The sequence below is a fragment of the Genypterus blacodes genome, unplaced genomic scaffold (assembly GCF_046128005.1).
Source record: "Genypterus blacodes isolate CSIRO-AG114 ecotype Tasmania unplaced genomic scaffold, CSIRO-AGI_Gbla_v1 ptg000073l_1, whole genome shotgun sequence".
Taxonomy (NCBI): domain Eukaryota; kingdom Metazoa; phylum Chordata; class Actinopteri; order Ophidiiformes; family Ophidiidae; genus Genypterus; species Genypterus blacodes.
This window is the reverse complement of record NW_027466883.1, coordinates 3,370,552-3,390,000: the sequence shown is the minus strand read 5'-3', so window position 1 is coordinate 3,390,000 and position 19,449 is coordinate 3,370,552. Positions and strand designations below refer to the sequence as shown.

The 19,449-nt window shown below is 47.4% G+C and overlaps 1 protein-coding gene across 2 annotated transcripts in view; it reads right to left on the bottom strand.

Moving 5' to 3' along the window:
• Positions 1-15,858, bottom strand: part of ppp2r3a (protein phosphatase 2, regulatory subunit B'', alpha) — a 45,243-nt gene extending 29,385 nt beyond the window's left edge. For both annotated transcript variants that reach the window (XM_076157578.1, XM_076157579.1), the window contains exon 1: positions 15,590-15,858. The gene's annotated coding sequence lies outside the window, so the exon portion shown is untranslated. The remainder of the gene's footprint in view (positions 1-15,589) is intronic.
• Positions 15,859-19,449: the final 3,591 nt, after the last annotated feature.

Here is a 19,449-nt window from a genome sequence, read left to right as displayed (position 1 = left end):
GCTACACACACACACACACACACATTCTCTGCTCAGTCGGTTATATAGGCAGCAGGACTGTGTGTTTATAATAAAAGAAAGAGTAGAACTCTCCAGATTTTGACAGAAATCCATTTAAGAGCATGTTTAGACTGGAGGGCTGAAGCAAGCCTAGACTGAGGGCTGTGTGTGTGTGTGTGTGCGTGTGTGTGTGTGCGTGTGAGCGAGCGTGCGTGTGTGTGTGTGTTGACTGCTGTCCCTGTCTGTCAGAGGGTCATATGAGGAGCAGATTAGGGTTTCTAACCGCAAACCCCTGTCGCCATGGTCCATCGTCACGGAGACTGAGAGGAGAGTCATCGTATTCCTGACCACCGCCGCCTCGCCTCGTCTTATCTGGCCTCTACACGCACACACACAAATACACGCACGCAAACACACACACGCACACACACACACACACGCATATAAAACCGCGTCTAATCCAGGAGCCGCTCTGTCTTATGTCCTCTGCGTCTTCGAAGAAACCAATCGCAGCTCCGATTTGAGCCAGAGAATGCAAAGGTCTCTTTTTAAGACCTCGCTGTTGCACCTTACATACACTGAATGTAAAGGGGGGGCTAACACTGAGTCCATGTCCCTCTTCACCGTCCCAGTAATCCTTACCGACCCTCTTCAAACTGGATTTCCTCACAGGACGGGCTAATTTGGTTATAACGTATCCCCGACATTCCTCTTGTTGATTGGTTCTCTCTTATCTCTGGTCCATTTCCCCCATCAGGCGCCGCTGCTGGCGTATCCCGACCACTGGGACCCTGAATCATTGTCCCATTAAAACACGCTGCTCTCTGGGTATCTCTCTCACACGGGGACCAATTATAACCTGGCCCGTGAGTCATTCTGGCAAAGGTGACGCCGCCTGCTCCTAGTTTGGTTTCTACTTTCAGCACAAAGCCGCGTTGTTGTACTTTCATCACATGAGGAGGAATAAAGTACTTAAAATGACATTAGCCTGAGCAGAGAGACGGAGCGGCTATGACATATGGGAGCGGTCACTTGAAGCCTGTTAGAGGGTATTTACGACCTGACATACAAACAAGACTATAAAATTGGACTCCCCTTACCCCCTCGCTCAACTTTGCTTCTCCTTATTAAACTTCTAGGGCACATGGGGCCCCGACGCACAGAAAGCGGTCGGGTGCAGTGTACATGAAATTTTAATAGATATCAAATGGACTGTTGGAGCCATTACGGCGACGGAAAATAAAGCTAAACTTGTAACAAAGTAAGAAAATAGCTCATTTATATGCTCAGTTACACCCACATGCTAACGCCACGTCTTAAATGCATCATTTCACATTAGGAAATCTCTCTCTCTCTCTCTCTCTCTCTCTCTCTCTCTCTCTCTCTCTCTCTCTCTCTCTCTCTCTCCCCACACACACACACACACACCACATCCTCTGTTAGTGTGTTATTTTCTTCCCTAGTGTTTAGGCTCTATTCTTGGAGCCGTGTTTGTGCATGTGACTCCAGTCGCTGCTCACGGTCAAATGTCTGCCTGCTTTTTCATCTCAGGGTCCTCAAGTCCGGCTGTCTCCGACCACGTCACACACACACACACACACACACCCACACACACATCTTTATTCCCTCCCTCTCCCGGTTCTTTTTCACCATCTCTCCTTGATTGAACATCTTTCCTCATCTTTCAGCTCTTCGTCAACGCCTCTTTCGTCTCGCCTCAATCTGTCCCCTGGGAAACTAAAGTCATCTTGCCGCGTCTCTCTGTCGCTCTGTGACGTAATCTGCTGTGTACTGTGTGTATGGATTCTGCCGGTTCCTTGGCGTTTCCATTTCATCTGTCACTTCCCATAAGCCCCTCTGCCTGACGCCAAGCGCACACAGGTTCGCTGAGCGCGCGGCGCTGCGGCTAAGCTCCGCGTTTACGTCTAGACTTTCCAAATGAAAAGCAGCAGCCATGTATGTCACAGTTTAAGTCTGCATGAGCGTAATTTATGCATGGAAAGAGGAGACGGCCCACTCTCTTTACATAATACCATATTCTTTCATTTATGCGGGGTCCACTTTTTGCAATTCCTGTGCAAAACGTATCCTCATTCGCTCTCCTTTCACGCAGCGCCACTGTGCACACAGAGTGAAAACGGGCTAGGTAAGCAACAGAAGTAAAGGTGGTAGATTCCAAATACAAGACTATGTTACAAAAAGTTGCATGTGGCAACATTTTAAAGGCCGAAACAAGAAGCAGAGAGCCAGAGTGACGTCTTTGATTTCCATATGCAGCTGTGTGCATCGACCGTATGTGAGCCCACATCTGTTAGTAATATGGCAGCAGAGATTTACTGCATGAGCTGACTCGCATACGTACGACTTATTAGACTTCAAAATGATGTCAAACCAGGACTTAACAGAGAGGGTGAGGAGGGGTGGGGGCTGGGGGGCTACCTGTCTCTCTCTGCTGTCATCACATCACACACGGTCACACACACGCACGCATACACATGCTCGCTTTCGCTGACAGGCGATGGTTGTCCAAGCCGACAAAGCCAACAGGAACATCATGATCTCATGTGTGATAATCCGCCACGAGGATAGCATCTACCTTAAGGGCCTGAATTCACAAATATTTGCACGCGCGCGCACACCCACACACTCAACACACACACCTGAACTTTCTTTCGGGTTGTTCCTGTCACCTGGAGGTAGCGGAAAAAAACAAGACCGGCAATTGTCAGCCAGCATGTGTAGAGTACGAAGACAAAGGCCGCAGAGTGCATGAGTCACCATGCCTCACACAGACACACACACACACACACAAACCATACACACACTCCAGCCTTCCCTGGGGTTAGGCTTTGAAAAGAACATTGCCTCATTACAGCAGCGTAGCAGAGTAGGAACGCTGTGCTGTTACTATGCGTCTGACTACAAGCCTGAATCATCGCGCTCACTGTCACACTTTATCCTATAAACACACTGGCCAATGTGTGTGGTAGGACTCTCTCTCGCACACACACACACACACACAGGTTTAGACTGTTACTGACCATATACTGTAACAGTGAGTAAAAGAAAATATCAGGTACTACTTTGACCAAACAGCTCAATGAGTGTACTTGTTACTATCACACAACTTTATTCAGTGGCTGAAAGAAGCATTAAAAAAACACTAAAACAAGCATAACAATCAATTATTTATCCGACAATAGGGATCAATCATTGATGTCACTCAGTAAGAGCAGTTATAGAATTGCATCACTGACCTGTAACGCAGACTTTAAGAGCAAGAAATGGGATAATCTAATAAACTAATACACATCTAGTCTGCTGCTCCTCGTCTTACTTCTACCGGCAGCTGTTGCGACCGCGAGCACGAACTCTACTGCAACCGCTGCTGCTAAAGTGAAGGAGATCGGTACTGCACTGCACACTGCTGACATAACAGGGAGAGAGCTGAAGAAGCAGGCGAGCTAAAAACCTGGATATCACCACCGCTGCTGCTGCTGCGAGTCAATATGCAGGAGGAGATGCTTTAGGTCAAAGGAGGGCCAGCAGCCATGGAGCCTTGTTAGGAGCAGCCTTATCTGGAGTTGGGCAACACACACACACAAACCTGTAGCTCACACACACACACACGCACGCACGCACAGAGGGAAAGCGAGAGAGAGAGAGAGAGAGAGAGAGAGAGAGAGAGAGAGAGAGAGAGAGAGATAAAGCCAAATCCTCATCTGTCTTAAACCCCTCATGCATTTGGTATGACGGTATGTAGTACACTGCTGGGATGTGTCATTTGCTCGTCTCTCAAAACTGCAGCGTGCCTGTGTGTGCCTGTGAGTGTGTGTGTGTGTGTGTGTGTGTGTGTGTGTGTGTGTGTGTGTGTGTGTGTGTGTGTGTGTGTGTGTGTGTGTGTGCATGTGTGTGTGTGTGTATTCCCGTAAAAGTTGAGAAGGCACTAAATGCTGTAGGTCAAGTTGGTGGGTGTGTTACTTTCGAGCGTAAGCTGCCTATAAAAGTTTAAAAGTGTGTGTTTCCATATAACATGAGCAGGCTGTGAGCACTACCATTCCAAAAAAAATATTTCCAGTCAGCATTGCCCATGGGCTCCAGGCAGTCAGACACTCGGTCATCCTGTGGGAGAGCGGCCAAGTTTGACATGCCTCACATCCGCCATTTGTGCGATCACATATGTGCGGTATACACACACACACATACACACTGTCTGGACTGTACATTCAGTCATAACAAACAAAGTCAACACAAAGACAAGCTCACAATTTCATGCTATAACTCCCACACGACTACAACGTTCCCCCAGAACAGCAACTAACACTCACACAGGGTTAGTAAGGTCTTTGCTGGAAAGAAAGTTTATGCGGTGCAAAAGTTCCACGCATGAGTTAAATGTAATTGACTCTGAACAGTGAAGTGGAGGGCATCGGCGTACCATGTGGATCTTCTCCTTTGGAACTGCAGGAACCTTTGAAGGAACCAGGAACTTCTTCATTTCCTGTCTGGGATCCAGGAAGTACAGAACTACAGGTAAAGTAGTTTCGCTTTGGCTCCGAACCTTTGGTGTAACTTGTCCCGTTTCAAATTTGCTTGGGACAGCGTCATAGATGACGAGGTGAAAACCAATCACAGCCATGAGAACACACACATTCCCACACACGCTTGTGCAGCAGTGGTGACAGTGTGACTGCTGTGACTCCTTTGAAGTGAGGAGTCAGTAAACCTCTGGGAAGTTGGTTCGGCTCCACACACACACACAAACACACACACACACACACACACACACACACACACACACACTGTCTCCACCCACCCCGCAATCTGCAACTAAAGAGCAGCTTCTCAAAAAGGCCTCATTATAAAGTCATGAGAGGAGGGGAGTCGCTCGCTCTAATCATCCGTTCAGTAATCCGGGAGCCTTTGTGTCAAGTTTATTCCAGAGACGGTATCTTTCCCTGTTTTTTTGTTGGAAAGCCTCACATCTCTTTCTCCAGTGATGCACGGCACTGTCGGGTATTAAGGCTCCAGGTTTGACAAAAGGGAGACATTCTGACATAAAAAAAGCAGAATTGGACCAGTCGATCGAGCTTAGAGAGACATAATGGAGGGAGAGGGACTTTTGGAGATCGTTTGAAATCTCCGCGGACCTGGAGAACACACCCGTGGGTTGCGTGCCGGCACGTTGGAAAACACGTCTGGGCCCTTTCATCCGTGTCCACGTGGACGAAAGACAAAGCCATAAAGAGAAATAGACAGAAGAAAGGAGTGATCTTTTCACCTCAAATTGCTCTGTTTATGTTTATTGAAAGGCCTCGTCTATGGCCCCTTGTAATTTCCAATCCGTCATTATCCCCGTTCGTTATGACGAGGGGAGGCGGACCTGGAATGCCTGGAGGCAAAGTGAAACGCAGACAAAGGGCCTCGACTGTGTGCACATCAGAGTTTGACTTAAGAGAAAGCACTTTGACAGGGCATTAGTGTGTGATTAATACGCTGTAGGTGTGTGTTGCATCCATAGGCTTAGGGAGGGAAGGGGGGGAGTGTGTGTGTGTGTGTGGGGGGGGGTGGGGGAGGGAGGGAGGGAGGGAGGGGGAATGGGGGGCCTCCAGAACGGCAGAGCTGGCATCCCGCGGTGTTGGGTCTATATTTAAGTCCTGATGCCTGGGGGTAGAATAGCCTGCATTCTCCTGATTCAGCCGAAATGATGGATGGCTGAGATATCTCCGCTCGGCGTCACAGTCTCTCTCTCTCTCTCTCTCTCCCTTGCTCTCAACGCTAACCTCGCCCAAGGGTGAACATTAACACTCAAGCCCCGGCTCCTCTCCTCACCTCCTTTACCGCTGCCGCTGGCTGCCAAACGCGTCAGAAAAGGTGCAACTCGATCTCCAGGTCTTTTCAGACGTGCAAGGCAGGGATTATTAACACAACCTGACGGAGATGTGCCCGGACACTTGCATCAGACGAGCGTATATGTGTGTAAATATGACAGCTGGCTCGTTTTAACTATTGGACTAAAGAAATAAAGCATGAAGCAGGACGGGTATAGAATCTGAAATCAGATGCGGGTCATGCAAAACAGCCTACAATAAAGTTTCAGGATGCCTTTTGTTCTACTTTAAATGTAAAGAACAACAACAATGTACCACAGAGGTGATTTAAAGAGAAGGAAAGGAAGGAAGGAAAGGAAGGAACCAAGCATCTTAGGAGTCAACAGGACCAAAATATTCCCCATGTGACGTGGAATGAAGGTGGTCTCTGAGCTTCTGACGCACGTGCGGGTGAATGTGTGTGCTGCACGTGTGTGTTTGTTGTCCACATATGTGTTCTGAACACACACGTGAGGTGCGATGTGTGTGTATTGCTGAATTAGTATGTGAGTGAGCCTGTGCGAAAGTTTGTTTCGTAAAAAGATGGCATCGTTGCGTGTGTGTGTGTATGTGTGTGTGTGTGTGTGTGTGTGTGTGTGTGTGTGTGTGTGTGTGTGTGTGTGTGTGTTGTACGTTTTGGCCCAAGTACTGTGGGAGTGCATTTGGGAACAACAACACTGTCCCAGGCGTTCCCCAAGGAGCCGAACACTAAAAGTCTCTCCGGTTCCCATGAGCACTCGGGCCCTGCAGGCCGCCACTGAATTGTGTTGGTTTCCATTATGAAACTCTACACAATGTTGCTAGAAATAAACCAGTAATTCATCACGACGTTTCCGCGGCGAAACGACCTATTGCGATTACACCCGGCGCCCACATCAGTGTATTTAGCATGTAGCTAAGAGACGAGTGCTTTAGAACAGGCGTCCTTTAATCACAGCCTGTTACTGCTGTACTTCCCTCAATGGAGTTATTTTTAACTTGAACTTTCTATGGAACTTTAAAAGCGTTCAAGCCTTGATGTCGTTTCACCGACATATTAAACATCTACACAAACACACACAATAAAGCCATGTGGAGTAATATCAACAAAAAAAAGGCGTCAAGAAGATTTTTAAGAACACGAGACAACAAAAAAGGAGAGAAAAGACAGAGAGATGGAATCTTTTGAATTCACAAACATACTGGAAAAATGAGTACTGTTAATATTCATAACTCAGTAGATTATCCACATGTGCATAAGAAGAAGAGGAAGAAGCACAATTTAAAGTCTCATAGACATGTTCCACAGGCATCGACTGAAATGGAACTCTAAGTTCTTGAGAACATCAATAAGGAAACAAAACGCCAGATGATGGGAAGTGGGTATACTGAGCAAATAAGAGGATACCTGTGAAAGAAAGAAAGAAAGAAAGAAAGAAAGAAAGAAAGTGAGCGAGCGGCCAGTCGTTGGCGTGTGCAGGTGATGTCCACAGCTGCGGCCTCTTTGATTCGCCGCAGTTCAAACGCATAGCAGGAGAATCAGCTCACTGATGAAAGAATGCCAATGATATCAAACTACCACATCTCAGCCCTCCTAGGCACTGACACACACATACACACACACACACACACACACACACACACACACACTCACACATGCCAAACAAAAGAAGAAAAATGACAAAAGTAAGAAAGTGAGAAAGAGACGGGCCTAAAGATTTAGCGATTACAATTTATGGATCTTCTACTGCAAATGAATCTCTCACTCCCTCTCTTTCGCTCTCTCTCTCTCTCTCACTCCCTCTCTCTCTCTCTCTCCCTCTCACTCCCTCTCTCTCTCTCTCTCTCTCTCTTACACACACGTCTTTCAGCTGGGATCAAAGACAGTGATTCTGATGTGGTGCGTTGTTTCCCCCCCCGAGGGGCTTGAACCTGAACCTGGACAGATGAGAAGACAAAGGAAGAAGAAACGGCGTGGGGGGGGCGAGAAAGAGAGAGAGAGAGAAAGGGAGGGAGGAGTGGAGAGAGAGAGAGGACGTGTTGTCGGTGTTGTCTTAACAGATCAGAGGACAGAGGGTGGAGGAAAAGGGGAGACCAAAGGGAGATGCAAGTCAATAAGGGGAAAAAGGAGGAAGATGAGGAAAATGAGGAGGAGGAGGAGGCGGTATGAGATAACACACCTCTAACACGTTTAGTTCCACCTGAGGAGGAGTGACCAACTTCAGTTCAAACTTCCAATGGCGTGCGTCTGCTCGTCTCAGATCTCTCCCTGCGTCGCACGCGCGCGTGGCGGGAATCCGGCGGTGTCTGTAACCATGGCAACCGCTAAAAGAAGGATGTAATCCGGACAATGATAGGAAGTGATGGTGCGCTGAGAAGATGCACACACGCACAAACACACACTCGCAGAGGGAGAAAGGCAGAGGGGGAACTTTCGATATCTTTTTCCGTTATTTTCCCAAACACACGACGCAGGTTCTGCCATTGAAACGTTCCTCCTCCTCTATGTTCTCTCTCTCTTTCCCTCTCTCCTCTTTCCCTTCACACAACCTCATGAAGCAGAATGAGGCGATGCAAAGGCGACAGGTTTTTTTTTTTTTGTCAATCAAGCCCGGAGTGTTATGGGAGAAACGAGTGTGGAGAGAGAGATGGACAAGATGACAGGATGGAGGGAAGATGGAGAGAAAGATGGAGGGAGTCGTTTATAGACCAAAACACGTGCTCCTAAACGTGGTTAAGACTCCTTAAAGCCGTTAAATCATCTGTAAGACTTTGAGGCTTTAATACGCATCTGTTGGTATCGACTTCTGTGTGAGGGAGCGCTGGAACACACACACACGCACACACACATTCGTTTCAGTTAAAATTTTTGTTTGACATAATATACCAAAACCATATACTAAAAAGAGGAACGAGCGGAGCAAAAACTTGGTGAGGAAGATTTTGGATGGAATTGTAAATTATGCTGAACACACACACACACACACACACACACACACACACACACACACACACACACAAACTCTAGTGGTCAGACTGGCAGGCAGAAAGGAAGCTCGAATGTGCTGGGCCTGACCGGTTCATCGTATAAGCTCTGCCAAAAATCAACTCACCACACACACACGCACACCACTGTCCAATCACAGCTTCTGCGTGTGTGTACCTCTGCGTATATCAGTGAGTTGGCACATACAGTACCTGTGCAGTTTGCAAAAGTGAGTTTGAGCAAATTTGTGTGTGCAAGTGAGTGTGTATATATACAGTAGACTGTGTGTGTCTGTGTGTGTGTGTGTGTGTGTGTGTGTGTGTGTGTGTGTGTGTGTGTGTGTGTATGGGAGTGGGGCGTTAAAGACAGTGTATAAACAATGCAGGGACTCCCTCAGGTTGTGTTTACTGACCGAGATAAAGGCTGTCATTCCTCCCTCACCACCGACCCCGGAGAGAGTGAGAGTGAGAGAGAGAGTGAGAGAGAGAGAGAGAGAGAGAGAGAGAGAGAGAGAGAGAGAGAGAGAGAGAGAGAGTGATCTTACGTCCTGGCAAAGTCAGAGTGATCTCATCGTGCCCATAAAGCTTCTTGAATGGATTTAGATTAATCCAAGAGAGATTGCAAAAAAAGAGAGAGAGAGGACACTGGTGGGTCAGAGCGCTGCTCTCCTCCTCCTCTCCCTCCTCCTCTTCCTCATATGTTAATGTACTTAACTCTGCGAGACCTTCGCCTGTCCACTGCAGCCCCGAGACGTTGGCTGGCATAACAAGCGGCAAAGCCTGAATCTCTCTCTCTCTCTCTCTCTCTCTCTCTCTCTCTCTCTCTCTCTCTCTCTCTCTCTCTCTCTCTCTCTCTCTCTCTCTCTCTCTCTCTCAGATGCAGTGCCTGTGGTATTTCGGCAATAAAACAAATTCCTCAGGTTGGATCGAACACTTCACCAACTGTCTGTCTTTCTCATTCCCCCTCTCCTTCTCTCTCTCTCTCTCCCCCTGTGAGTTTTGCTAGATTAGTGCCAGTCTCTCTGTGCCGGCTCCCTTTCATGTCTCGTCATTCCTCTCCTTCTCTCTCTCTCTCTCTCCACACACCCCCCCCTAATTTCCCCTCTCCCTCCGCCTGTGGTGGCGAGTGAGACGCATGGTCTGCCCACACTGACCAATAAAAGAAGGTTTGCCTGTGTCGTTTAGCCGGCCTGTCCGTCTGTTAGACAGATCAGGACGCTGCAGGGCGACGACGGCCGGTGACGTCACGGCTTCTGACTCCGCCTCCCCCCGCCCCGTGACCTTTCCTCAAAGTCAGCCCCCTCCTTTCTGTGTCTCCGCTCCGATCTGCCCCGTCTGTGTGTAAAGTATGTCAAAGCAGTAAAACAGGGCGATGGCGCAGTGTGTAAAATGCACAAATGCACAATTTAAAAAAAAGTGTGTTAATGTTGCCGAGCAGCGGCACGGCTTCATCTGTTTCCACTGTGAGGAGAAACACAACAGAGCAGAGGGGTAAGGGAGAAGTCATGAAAAGAACAGGGGAGTAAAAAGGAGCCATAAAATATTTTTAGCTACAGACCCATTCATGCCTTGCACAGGGGACCACACCGCTGACACTCCTTCTTTTTTTTTTCTTTTCTGTCCCTTCTTTTCCATCTCTTTTTGGCAAGGGTCCTCCCTGCCGCTGGAGGAATGCCGGCTTCAGATTCATGTGTACGCGCGTACACGTGTGTGTGTGTGTGAGCATGGACAAAGAGAGTCAGTGTGGACCGCGGAACACAATCAGCCCCTCAATGGACAGCTATTAACTCATCGCAGACAAACACAGAGAGAGAGAGAGAGAGAGAGAGAGAGAGAGAGAGAGAGAGAAATTCCAGAGTCCACAGATGAGGGCTGTGACATTCAGACGCAACCGACCAATCGGCACGCTCCATCGCCGCTACAATGGAGCCAGTCAATGAGCAGCAGAGGATGATGGGAGCTCTGTGAATCAAAGTGTCCAGCTCCTCATCCCTGTCACACTAATCTTCTCTCTCTCTCTCTTTCTCTCTCTCTCTCTCCCTCTCCTTCCTGTTTCCCAGGGTGGATCTTTGGTTAAAGGTGGACAGGAGAGGCCGTGTTTGCCTCCCACACCCATGTATGAATCAGCCCATTGTGGTCAGGGTTCAATTCCCAACACTGGCGCTTCTGCTTCAGCCTCCTTTCTATGTGTGTGTGTGTGTGTTTTTATTGACAACACCACGCAGACACACACACCAGGATATTTACTGCTATATGAAGGCTGCTGCTAAAGTGTAAGACGACGGTCACCTCAGCCAATTCAGACGCAGCCCCACCCCCCGCTCTCACTATCGCGCTCACACTTTCCCTGTCACGTCTTCATTTTTAGCAGCCGGCAGCGTTACATGCAATACAAGACGGCCACCCACCCACACACACTCTCTCTCTCACACACACAAACACACACACATATGCTGCCGGGAAATGTGAATGACTGTGTCGCTAAAAGTGCCACGAAGATGCTTAATACAATAGTGCCTTGTGCTGAGCCGTGATGAGCAACTCGGAGCTTCTATGCGACCATGTGTGTGTGTGTGTGTGTGTGTTTGTGTCTGTGTGTGTGCACATGTGGGTGCATGTGCTTGTTTGCAAGCGTGTTGCACAACTATGGGCAAGCAAGCACATGTGGGTGTAAAAAGATGACATAAATCACAGGAAGAATTAGGTGTTAGATGCTAAGAGTGCTACAGCATCCAGCAGGCTGGTGAACAGTTAAATCCTGGGTTAATCACACACGCACGCACTCACACACACACACACACACACACACACACGTCTAGACAAACGACCAGATACAAACATGCAACAGTAAAAGCATGCATCTAAAAGAAAGGCGCACACACACACGCATACACTCATGCACGCATGCACACACACACGCATACACGCACACATGCACACATGCCCATGCATCCACAGACATCCAAAGATTGAGACAACAATACAGCAGAAAACATACACACCTGCAAAGGGCACAGTCAAAATACCAGTCACACACACACACACACACATACACACAGACAAGCATGCACGCACACACACTAAACTAGGGTGTGGGCATGATGTAACACATAATTACACAGTAAACTAATCCAAAAATGAAGTTTTATGCGGATTCTGCTTTCTCTGCATGTGTGTGTTTGTTGGCTTAACAGAGACACACACACACACACACACACACACACACACACTTACCTGGCTGGCTGTCATTTAACAGGAAGCTGTCCTGAATCAACCTCGCAGGTGTGTGTGTGTGTGTGTGTGCGAGTTCAAAGAGCAGCTCTGTCTAACTCAGCTGTTACGTAACCGTCTCACTGCATTACATCATACTGTACCACTACAGTTTGAACACCGTCTCCTGTGATTCACTGACACACACTCAAATGCCTTTCTCACCAAGGTTTTGGGATTTTGGCGGGGAAGACGCTATTTTTAAAGAGACACGCCCTGATGTCGTCACAGCACCTGAGGGCGTTGCTAAAAGCCGTCAGCCGACAGCTTCCATTTCTGTCTTTATCGTCTCATTTAGAAACTATTTGTCTGCTTTCATTTGCATGCCAAACACACTGATGCACCGCTGAGTTAAATCAGGCCGTCTCGGGCTGACACCCTCGCTCGGTTCTGATGAGTCAGCTGTGTCGGGCGTGGCAGCACATCCACAGCCGCAAATCGGGGATGCTGACCAATCACCGGCCTCGAACGTCTCACCGGGTGTTACAGGTTGACGTATGCTTGTTTTAGACGACATAAAAATGAAGGCGGAGTCGAAGAAGACGCCCTGCTTTAATGGCAAAAGCATATATGAATGGAACTGAAATGAGCTGGATTAATGGAGGGAATGACACGAGACAGGTGGGGTTCACACCCACGATATCGCAGGGCATTGGTTCATGACTCAGCCCGCTGAGCTAATCGACGTCTACAAAACCACTGTAACCGCAGCCATTACTCAGGACGCTCCCAGTGTTCCCACAGAACGTTTGTTGCTAAGCACTGACTGTTCATCCTCACCTATGAGAGAAACTGAGAGGAGGCCAGATTAATATCACATGTACACTCACTCACACACACTCACACACACACACACACACACACACACACACACACACACACACGGAAACAACGTACTTCTGTGAAAAGACGAGTATCTGCAAGGGACCGCGAGAAAACCGTGGCTCGCAGAAATATAGCTCTGAAAAGAAGACACACACGCGCGCACACACACTCACACGCACGCACACACACACACACACACACACACACACTGTCGGCCAGCCACCCACCCACAGACCATCCACTGGAGCTGGGAAGCAAGAAAGAAAAGTCGCTGATCAGTCAACTTATATGATAGTTAAAACACACACACGTCCTCCTCCACAGTGTAGAGCAGGAGGCAGAGAGAAGGAGAAGAAGGAGAGAAGAGGAGAGTAGAGAGGCGTGCAGAGGTTAGAGAGTAAGAAATGAATTAAAATGTTGTGTCATTGAAAGTCCCCGGCTCTGTTTTTGTGCGTAATCACTGCATCTTCTGGCACGGCAACATGACTGTGGAATGCAGGATTGCTTTGACAGACGCACCACCAACTCTCCGTCCCCTGATAAAAGAGGGAAAGCGTCACCAGCCATTGCTAGAAGGAAGTCAAATCCACGAGGCCGCTCGTCTCCTTAAGTGTGAATTTATTCATTTCCCCCCGGTGGGTTGAGGGCGGTGGATAGATTTACAAGCCGAGTGGATGTCTTGCCCCGAGCTACTTTACATCATGTTTCACACATTCTTCTGCTTCAATCCAACCGTGATGATGAGTGAAACACACACATGTTGCGTTTGTTGCTTTTGTGCACATATGTAGAATATGGCACACACACACACACACACTGCCAAGAGATCCCATTTCTCCCTTATGACAGGTCAGTCACTGAGAAGCGTCACACTGTTTTAATAATTATAAGGTGATAGCTGTGATGGTGGCGATGTGAGTGTGTATAAGTGTTATGGTGTTAGTTCTACACACACACATGCTCGTGCGTCCGTATGCACCCATACATACAAACATCCACATTCCCCACAGTTCAGGCAGAGTGGTCTTTGTGGCTGTCCAAGAGTCTGTGTGTCCAGCCAGGCTCAGGTTACAGCCAGACAGGAACCTCTCAATACTTGCGCACACAGACACACACATTCAGACATCCATCATCTTACAGCTACATCTATTGAACAGTTCCAGAGAGCAGCATTGGTTTGTTTAATGCATCTTGTCTCTGTGACCCATTCCCACTGCTACTCTCCAATATCCAGCAAGGCTGAGATCCTTTTTTGCTCGCACTGCCTAAGTGTCCTTGAGCAAGGCTTGGATCAAATTAATCTGACAGACCCCCCATTGGACAAACTACATCTAACGCTTACCCAAAAAGACACAGCAAGAAGGACGAATGCATTTTAAATGTACTGAGTCCGAACTCCACATGAAACCGATGCGTGTTAAGAGACTTTAATTAGTGTCAGCATCATGCATAAACACACACTCTATCTTGAGCGCACAGGGTCACAGTTGCTATAGTCGGTTTACTGTTGGAGCTTTTCAGGAATGTGGATTTCAGGCTGATGTGTTACGGTCGTGTTGCAAAGTGGAATCAAAGGACGAAGGGACATTACAGGTACTAAAATAAGACGTAAACAGGCAGATGTTGCCCAATATGTTTGTATATACTGTGTGCGTGTGTGCGTGCGTGCGTGTACCACATCTATTCTAGGAGAATTCCAGGGGGGAGACCCTGTGACTGACCCCCACCACACAGGATCTGACAGGATACCACCACACACACAAACACACAGAGAGAGAGAGACAGAGAGAGAGAGAGAGAGAGAGAGAGAGAGGGGCATGATGAAAGTGTGGACAAACATACAAACATACAAACACACACATGCACATAGACACATACACACAACATTCATATACTGCACCACCACACACAACACTATTCTATTCTATTCTGTTGTGTTCTCTGTTTAAGTAGAACAGATACATTTAACTCAAGGAACTGGCAACCTAAAATGTGATTTAAAGGAATGATCAGCTTCTTACACACTTATTATGGACTACTGTGACGGGTTTGGGTTGTTCCACAAAAATAGATATTTCTTTCATCATGTTATCATTATATTATCGTTGTTATTGGCTCATATTGTATGTGGGTGTTTTGCTTTAAACCCGAATACAAACACTAACCTATTCTTGAGCCTAATCGACTTCCCTTCCGAAGCATTTCCAATTTGCTTTTACTTTTTCTCAGACTCCAGAAAGGCAAACGAGTCTGAACCAACATCACCCAGCCCAGACTGACAGCGCTGGAGTTGAGCAAACGACACTTGGTTCCAGCCCGCCCGCCCGTTCGCTCGTTAATGCGAGAATCGGTGCACTTGTTTGGAGAAAAAGACCATCTCGCAGGGGCGTAGGGGTGACTTCTCTTGCCGTGGACAGGTTGCCCCTTCAGTGATCCGCTATAATCCGCGCGTGCAATCTCCAAACTTCCTCTGACACAACAAGAGAATCCCCCCTCCTCCTCCCCAAATACACACGCACACACACACACACAGGTCAGTAAATAAACCCGCCCTGATAATCAAACGCACGCACCGGTGCAGCGGGATTATTCCTAAAACGAGCAGTCGACAAAGTTTCCCTGCGAGGAGAGAGAACACACATTGAGAAACCATCTCCTACCTTCCTCCTCGTCCTCCTCCTCCTCCTCCTCTTCCTTCTGCCGCTTCCAAACTCTGTCACGACCAGGAGCTCCGCAGACTCGAAAACCCAACAGCCGCTTTTTCGGTAACCGTGAACGGCGCAGGAGCCTTATGGACGTCTACTGTAACAACACGCACCGACTCCGAGTAGACGTGTGTGTGTGTGAGAGAGAGAGAGTGTGTGTGTGTTTATGTGTGTTTGTGTGTGAGTGTGTGTGTGTGTGTGTGTGTATGTGTGTGACAGCTCGTGGGGAGAATGAGCAGAGAGCGGAGAACCGTGGAAGTTAGGGGGAGTTCCCGTTAACTGAGCGGGGCGGGGGCTCCGGGAGAGTGACAGGCACGACGGATTTTAGGGAGATAGACGTCAAATTCCAGCCGGAAAGTAACAAATAAAAACATTTGTCGACTAATAACTATCAAATTAACATTTTGTGTTTGATTTTGACCGAATACTGCACATTTATTCCATAAAATCAAGCTCGACAAGCAACACATGCAAATGGTGCGTTCAAGAAATTGGAAACATTTCGTTGGAATCACTGTAAATTTGGATTTAATTTGAATATTTATCACTCAATTTCTATAATACTATAAGTGATATGCATTATAAATAATGATGATGCAAGAATGTTGTAGTATTAGAATATATTATTTTATATTACTGTTGCATATTGTCTCCAGTCTCCTGTCTCTGAGTTCTCCAGCCCACAATTACAGATCGAATAATATTTTCGATCTGTAATTGTTTTTTTCAGCCAGATATCACAATGATGCAGCATTTCTTTGTTTGAGGTCATGTCCTGAGAAAATGACAGATGTATCTAACAGGCAGCTCATTGGCACCATAATGGGCGCCTCTAGGGGGTCCTTTGGGGCAGTGTTTCTCAAACTGTGATACATATACCACCTGTGGTACTTGAAATGCCCCCCTGGTGGTATGTGTGTGAGATGCCTCTGGCCATTTCAGCCAAGTATAAATACAATTTAAAGCTACTGTTTTGAAATGTTGTGGCAAATTATTTATATTGTGTTATTATTTTTGTTTTCCTTTAATAAATCTAGTTTTGTCTCAACAATGTGTGACTCCTGGTCCAATCTGGAGCTTTATAACTGTGGAGTATGATTATAATGTTGTGTAACAGAGACAAACGTTGACGATATTTATGAAACACAGCATTAATTAATTATTATTTCCTGCTTGAAGAATTGTGCGAATTAACCCTATAAGAAAATTCCCATGTTCAGTAATTATTTGACAGATCAAGCAGCAGGTGCAACTTAACCCCTTATGTAATGCGATGAAGTGCAAGACTTCTTTGTTCAAAATCTGTGTTTCTATGGAGACCAGGTAGTCAGTTACAGCAGAGGCTGTAGATCATTGTACACTTTGAGTTGTAAATTGTAGAAAATGTGATGTTTTTATCCTTACATGGCTCACAGCTCTGTTTCCCCCCCATTTTGTGTGGATTGAAAGTGACGGAAGTCCACCCCACCCCATCCCTGATGCACAGGCATGACCTCTGTGATTGGATCCACATGGTCAAAGGAGTTGGTGGTATTCCTGTGTCCTCCATCGCTGTTAGCAAAGCCAACAAAGACACCACCATGGACACAAAACCACAGTTTTAGTTGAAAGTCATGAGTGAGAAAAACAGCTAAAAGGGAATCTGGTCTGCGGTTGCATTGCTATCGGTGTGAAGTTACCATGCCGATGAGTGAGAGCAAGACCTGCTGATGGACGATGTGCTGTGGTTTTGATTTAAGGCACCTCAGTTCTTTGCACATACACACACACACACACACACACACACACACACACACAAATCCAAGATCCCACACCAAATCCTGCAGGAATGTGTCTCCTTTAATAAAATCACTATCACAGGGCGCATCACATGACAAATAGGGCATGTGTGTGTGTGTTTCTGTGCGTGTATGTGTGTGCGTGCATATGGCAAGTTGCATGTGGACCTCTGTATCTTTGAGCGTGTGTATGTGAGTTACATCCTTGGTCAACCTGCAGGGGTAAAAATAAACACCAACAGTCAATTAGGGGAGGAGCCAGTGGAGCATTACAGGAAGAGGACCTGATAGAAAGCTGCGAGGGCCAACGAGGAGACGCTTCAACGATTTAGAGACGGTTACATAACAGCTCTCTAATGGCAAGGAGAGAGCTGGATACAGGTCCACTCTCTGCATCAAATTTAGTTTATCATGGCTGGGAAATGTGCCCAGATAGTTTTCCTATGTGCAACAAACGCAGCAAAGGCAGCAGCAAAGTAAAACAGCAGGTATGTGTCATAGGAAGGAGGAAACACCTTTTTAATGTTTTGAATGTTAATATTATTTGCATTAGTCAGAGAGACCTAAAAGGCTATATGAGGGTTTTTTTCAGCTACGAGAGCTGACAGAGTGGTGGAGGAGAGAGGGAGAGAGAAGGGAAACAGAAAGAGATGGGGGTATATATCAGCTGTGACCCAGCTGTGGTTGACACTTACTGACAGATTACAACAGGGAGTGTCACTCAGCACCTCACACACACACACACACACACACACACACACACACACACACACACACAAATACACACACAAGCAACTTGCCTTAAGGACAAGGCACCTGGATCTGAGCTTCTGCTGAAAGTAACAGATGCCAGAAATACACCGTCACATATAGAGCCAAGGACAACAAGGTCTCTCTCTCTTACTGATACACTCTCACACACGAACGCACACACACACATAGACAGCATCCAGTACCAAGTGCAGCAGACAGAGGGGAGATTATAACTAAGCCACAGTTAATCAAACCCTGTGCCTGCATTATTATACGTTGCTGTTGCAGGCGTGCGTGATTGTCTGCTCGTGCACGCTCTTAAATCATCCGCTGACATTTCGATCTGCGAATCCGCGTGTTTGTGTGTCTAAAAGATCAGGTTTTGTCTCCACAGGGGGAACGTTAGTAAAAGGGGAAGAGTTTTATTAGGGTGTTACACGATACCAGCTGTCTAAACTGCCTCCCTCCTCTGGACCGATACGTCCTCTTCCTGTCTTCCTCTGCCAGCATGCAGACCTCTCAGAGACAACATCTCAAGGTTGACTTCCTCCGCTGCAGCCCCTTTCCCCCGTTCCCCTCTTTCCAAATGTTCACATCCTCGCAACGTTTGAGTCTCTCCAGGCACAGATCTGCAAAAGAAATCCCAGACACAACAACAACCGCAGCTCTGTGTGCTGGATAAATCTGCAGTCGCTCGCATATTTATTCCTGAGGATGTTTTTCGCGTTCTTGAGGTGACCCTAACCATACGTCTGACTATCTGCCGATTTATCTCTCCATCTCCTCTGGCCGCTGCCCACTGCATCACACACACTCTCTCATCACCACGGCAGCTGCCTCTCCTCAATGTCACTCCGCTGCAGCTGAGGAGGAGGGGCAGAGTGCAAAACCGCGTTTAACAGCCTCGGTTCTGACCAGTACGGGGGGGGGGGTGGGGGGTGGGAGGGTGTCATGGGGTTGGGGGGGGGCATTGGTTTGGTTAACATCAGGATCCCATTTAGAGCAGAGAGGGGCTCACGGGAGTGAGACGGGGCGTCGGCTGAGTATGCTGAAGAGGAAGTGGAGGACATACGTATGTGGACGTGTATGTGTGTGTGTGTGTGTGTGTGTGTGTGTGTGTGTGTGTGTGTGTGTGTGTGTGTGTGTGTGTGTGTGTGTGTGTGTGTGTGCGTGTGCGTGTGTGTGCTTATCTGCTATGTTAATCTGTGTGTGCTCTGCCGGTTGTTTGCGTGTATTCGCATCAAAGACATGCTGAGGCTGTGTGTGTGCGTGTGTGTGTGTGTT